The sequence below is a fragment of the Muntiacus reevesi genome, chromosome 1 (genome assembly GCF_963930625.1).
Source record: "Muntiacus reevesi chromosome 1, mMunRee1.1, whole genome shotgun sequence".
In the NCBI taxonomy this organism is placed as follows: Eukaryota; Metazoa; Chordata; class Mammalia; order Artiodactyla; family Cervidae; genus Muntiacus; species Muntiacus reevesi.
Window position 1 is genome coordinate 88224380 of NC_089249.1, and position 6036 is coordinate 88230415.

Genomic DNA, 6036 nt, shown 5'->3' on the forward strand with positions numbered 1-6036 from the left:
CCTCCCTCCCCACCCGACTCCTCAGGGTCCTCCCAGTGCACCAGGCAAGAGCACCTGACTCATGCATCCCACCTGGGCTGGTGGTCCGTTTCACCATAGATAGTATACAAAGCATTGCCTTCTTATTTTACTTCTTTTAGCTGTTTAACTTTGTAAGATGCAAAGAGGTTGGATCGCATTTAAATGACTGTGCTACCTCTTTTCACATCAAAGAATGGAGAACTACTGACAACCTAGGCCGCGCCTGCCTCCCCGATCTGCCTACGTGACTGGCAGGGAAGGAAAAGAACTTGCATGTTGGTGAAGGAGGAAGCTGGGTGGGACGATAGTGAAATCTAAAGTAAAAACCTGGTCCAAGGTGTTCTGCGGGCTGTAAAATGCAGTTTAATTCAGAGTGCCATTTTTTGTTGTTGTTCAAATAATTTTAATTATTGGAAGGCACAATTTTTAAAATATGCAAATAAAAAGTTTTAAAACCTGAAAAAAAAAATAAATAAATAAACATGCCTTGCATGGTTTCACTCCGACGCCTTTGCAAGAATACTGCTGCTGCTGCTGCTGCGAAGCCGTTTCGGTCGTGTCCGACTCTGCACAACCCCATAGGTGGCAGCCCACCAGACTCCCCTGACCTGGAGATTCTCCAGGCAAGAACACTGACGTCAAGATTTATGGAAAAGAAGTTTCTAAGGTTAACCGATAAACAAATTTTGTTTTTTTTGTTATCCCATAAACGGATAACAGACTGGAATTTAGTCTACTCTCCATGTTAAGAGAACAAAGTTTTCTTAGAATGCAGCTTTCGATAACAGATTATGGATTTCTTGGCCTTTAAGTGATTTCTATTTGTTTTTTTAGGTTTTTTTTACTTTGGTAAAGTAAATAAGCATTATTTAAGATTATGGTACATGTAAAAGCTCATTCTGCTTCTACAAAAAATAACCCCTCACTGTTAAACTTTTGCTATTCTGATGTCCTTAAACCATGACAACAGTCTACTCCTAAATCGGGGAATTAAAAAATGGGTGAACAATAGCTGTAAATCAAAGAGTCAGGGCTATGGGAACTCCAAGACGGCCACTTGGATTTTCCCGGCTCCCTGACAAACCTCATTTTTATTTGATGGTTTAAAACCTTCCCTGGCTACAGGGTTAATGCCCTCACAATGACAAAAAAAATTATATATCACTTGATATTAAGTACTAATTTTGTTAATTAAGGTCTATGTTTACTTGACTCATTTCTGAGATAGTTCCTTGTTGTTATGTTATATTGCTAAAAGGTTTAATTAATTAAGTTATTAAAAAGGACACTCTAAGTTTGTTTCTAAAGCTTATCTCAATAACCAATCTTTGGATAAAGGTCAGAGGCTCCATGATGTACAACCTGGAGATTCACACCTGGCTATAATCATTTGACTAAGTCGGATGACTCGGGTATACTGGGCTATACCTAATGAAAGTTCTTGACTTAAATTCTTGCTTGTGACCTTACTAATAACTGCTAGCTATATTATTTTCTATGTCACTTGTTTCAGAGGATTGTTTCTTACCTTACTCCATATGAGATCAATGATTGTAACAATATAACTCTAGCTATGAGAAGAAGCAACAAGAGGAAATATTTCCTTGGACCAAGAGGCTAGTAAGACAGGTATGGTCCAGAGACTTTTGCTACTTGCAAAGTCTGGTCTAGTAACAGCACACTGCATGGCTTGTCAATGGAATCTTCGTTAGACCTGGGAATGAACCTTCGCAGCACCACGGGACATAATGGCCATGAAATGCCCCCAAAGCATGGTCAAACATGTGGCTATGAACAGACCCTGCTGACTGGAAGTTGGCATTTGCCAGCTGTCTCTACAAAGGTTACATCATGACCACTGCAAGCTGCTGACCTTCAACACCCCCTGAACGGAGCTCAGGGTGGAGATCAGAAATAAGGCACTCTGCTCTGGGAAAAACCGAGAAGAACTGGCCTTCAGATAGTCAGATGTTTTCAGGTAAAAGATTTATGAACCCAAATTCTTGCATCTTCTTATACCTACAGAAACACTAACGTCACGAGCCACTGTCTGGTCCTGGATCTCCTGGCTAGCCCCTGAGCAGCTTTTCTACTATTAATCTTTGGGCCACGTACACATTCTGTCGTTTTTGAGATTGCATCCTAATTACTGCATTTCAGACTCTTTTGTTGACTATGATGGCTACTCCATTTCTTCTCAGGGATTCTTGCCCACAGTAGTACATATAATGGTCATCTGAGTAAGACTCACCCATTCCAGTCCATTTTATTTGCTGATTCCCTGCCGCAGGGACGGGGGCTCTGGGTGCAGCAGACTTGGGTGTGGTATAAGCCCTCTTGGAGGAGGTTGCCATTAACCCCCCACCCCCAAAGAGATGTCAGAACTTACACAGGACTGAGAGATAGACTCTGGGAGGGCACAAACAGAACTTTGTGCACCAGGACCCAGGAGAAAGGAGCAGTGACGCCATAGGAGACTGACCCAGACTTGCCTGTGAGTGTCCAGAAGTCTCCAGCGGAGGTGTGGGTTGGTGGCACTGAGTGTAGCAGAACATGCATGGGATCTTTTGAAGGAGGTCACCATTATCTTCATTACCTCCACCATGGTTTGGTCCCAGGTAAATAGTAGGCTGGCAAATAATACACAGGTAAGAAGAGGTGGCAAGAATCAAAGAACTGTACAAAAAAGATCTTCATGCCTCAGAAAATCATGATGGTGTGATCACTGACCTAGAGCCAAACATTCTGGAATGTGAAATCAAGTGGACCTTACTTGCATCACTACAAACAAAGCTAGTGGAGGTGATGGAATTCCAGTTAAGCTCTTTCAAATCCTGAAAGATGATGCTGTGAAAGTGCTTCACTCAATATGCCAGCAAATTTGGAAAACTCAACAGCAGCCACGGGACTGGAAAAGGTCGGTTTTCATTCCAATTCCAAAGAAAGGCAATGCCAAAATTGCTCAAACTACCGCACAATTGCACTCATCTCACAAATTAGTAAAGTAGACTTCAGCAATACGTGAACCGTGACCTTCAAGTTGTTCAAGCTGGTTTTAGAAAAGGCAAAGGAACCAGAGATCAAATTGCCAACATCTGCTGGATCATTGAAAAAGCAAGAGAGTTCCAGAAAAGCATCTATTTCTGTTTTATTGACTATGCCAAAGCCTTTGACTGTGTGGATCACAATAAACTGTGGAAAATTCTGAAAGAGATGGGACTATCAGACCACCTGACCTGCCTCCTGAGAAATCTGTATGCAGGTCAAGAAGCAACAGCTAGAACTGGACATGGAACAATAGACTGGTTCCAAATCGGGAGAGGAGTATGTCAAGGCTGGATATTGTCACCGTGCTTATTTAACTTATATGCAGAATACATCATGAGAAATGCTGAGCTGGACGAAGCACAAGCTGGAATCAAGATTGCCAGGAGAAATAGCAATAACATCAGATATGCAGATGACACCATCCTATGGCAGAAAGTGAAGAGGAACTAAAGAGTCTCTTGATGAAAGTGAAAGAGGAGAGTGAAAAAGTTGGCTTAAAGCTCAACATTCAGAAAACTAAGATCATGGCATCCAGTCCCATCACTTCATGGCAAATAGGTGAGGAAACAGTGGAAACAGTGACAAACTTTATTTTTTTGGGCTCCAAATCACTGCAGATGGTGACTGCAGCCATGAAATTAAAAGACTCTTGGTTCTTGGAAGGAAAGTTATAACCAACCTAGATAGCATATTAAAAAGCAGAGACATTACTTTGCCAACAAAGGTCCATCTAGTCAAGGCTATAGGTTTTCCAGTAGTCATGTATGGATGTGAAAGTTGGGCTATAAAGAAAGCTGAGCACTGAAGAATTGATGCTTTTGAACTGTGGTGTTGGAGAAGACACTTGAGAGTCCCTAGGACTGCAAGGAGATCCAACCAGTCCATCCTAAAGGAGGTCAGTCCTGAGTGTTCATTGGAAGAACTGATGCTGAAGCTGAAATTCCAATACTTTGGTCACCTGATGCAAAGGGCTGACTCATTTGAAAAGACCCTGATGCTGGGCAAGATTGAGGGTAGGAGGAGAAGGGGATGACAGTGGATAAGATGGTTGGATGGCATCACTGACTCAATAAACATGAGTTTGGGTAAACTCTGGGAGTTGGTGATGAACAGGGAGGCCTGGTGTGCTGCAGTTTATGGGATCGCAAAGAGTTGGACATGACTGAGCAATTGAACTGAACTGAACCTTTAACTTTCTTCTTAAGTTTGTTTCTTCTAGAATATAACAAATCTCCAAGTGGTAGTACAACAAGGATATTCCCTGACCAAGTAGAGGATGCTGAAAGAAGTCACCTTATTATTCCATGGACTCTCATCTCCTTCCTTAAATGCACCCTGACAGAGAGCAGCAAAGGGAACCCAGAGCCCCACGATGCCCCTGTACAGCCTGACGAAGCCAGAGCAGTCATCGCCCCCTTTCCCCTGAGACTGGATTCCCAAATGCTTGAGAAGGGAAACAGGTAGATAGTTAGACATGAGCAGGATATCAACAGGGGCTAAAGAAATGGCCCTAAAAATAAAGAGAGGGAGGAATGTGGTGACCAAAGGACTAAAAAGCAGAATAAAACCAACGAGGGTCTTGGAATGCAGGAACAGAAAAACCAGACACTTATCATCTTTTCCTCCCCCATGTTGTAACTATTAATGGATTTCGGGTCCTCCTGAGCAGTATAACTTGTCTCCCCTCCTACCACATAGGGAAAAGGTATTTTCCTTACTCTGTTGTAGCCACATGTCCTGGGAAACAAACTCACTCAGAAGGACAGTGCAGATAGTGGAGTGCAGTTTATTACACCGGCGGGCCCAAGGCAGAGTCCCTTCTTAGCCAAGAACCCCGACCAGTTTTAGTGAATACCTTATATACCCTAAGTGTACTTGCTCAAACCCACCTCCCCAAATTTCTTGAAACTGGTCTGGACAAGGTAAAAGAGAGATATGATCAAAGTTAACCCATGATTCATGTGTCACAAGACTAGATAAACAGTGGATATTTATCAATAGGCTTGTGGTAATATCTCGATAAACATAATGGAATTTACCATTTTGTTCTGTTACAGAGATAATTAGCATATTCTTTTAGGCAACCGAGAGTCCAAGTCCAAATTCTGAGGCTCTTTTACGGGGGGGGGGGTCTGGTTTTCCATTGGTATGCCATTTCTGTAGACACTGGGCACAAAGTTCAGAGTCCATTGGGAGGATGACCATGCGTGTAGCCTAATGTTCGCAGCCAGGCCTAAGACAGAGTCCAGCTCTGTCTGTTTCCTCCTTCAACTCTTCCCCCACCCAATATACATGCCTTATCCACTCAGCAAATGACCCGCAAGACCCTTATCCCACTCCTTGTACCCTGGGTATAAAAGTGGACTAAGGACCCTGCTCAAGGTTGGTTCTTCCTTGAGCGGGTCCACTGTTCTAACAGCATCTCCCATTCTAATAAACTTAATTTTCCTCTCATTCTGTCTCATGTCTGGAAATTCTGTTCTACCCGTGCACAACCACAACAATTACTACTGCCTCTACAACTACATCAAGATTTGAAGATAGGACAAAAACTAATTGTGTCATCCTCACAATAGCAATGTTAATCATTATATTAATGTAATGACAAAGAACCTGAAGAAAGTCTTTAGTACTTTCTCTTATTTTTCAGCAAAATATGTACAGTGTCCCCATAAGACATTGACTATCTGTTATGAATCGGAGGAAAATGAAGACTCCTCAAATGGCTGTCTTGCTTTTTTATACAAAATTGTTCTATGCATCTAACTTGAAATTCTTTCCTGTCTTAACTTCTCTACCAGGGATTCCTATAGGCCAAGGGGAAAATGATAGTCACAGCATCTCCTAGGTATCAGGTTCATTTAGGTTGATGTAACAAGAGAAGTGGAAATTCCTCATAGAGATAAAAGCAGAGCTGGGGAGTAACCATTAACCCCAAGCAATCAAACTGAGTACTGCACAAATATA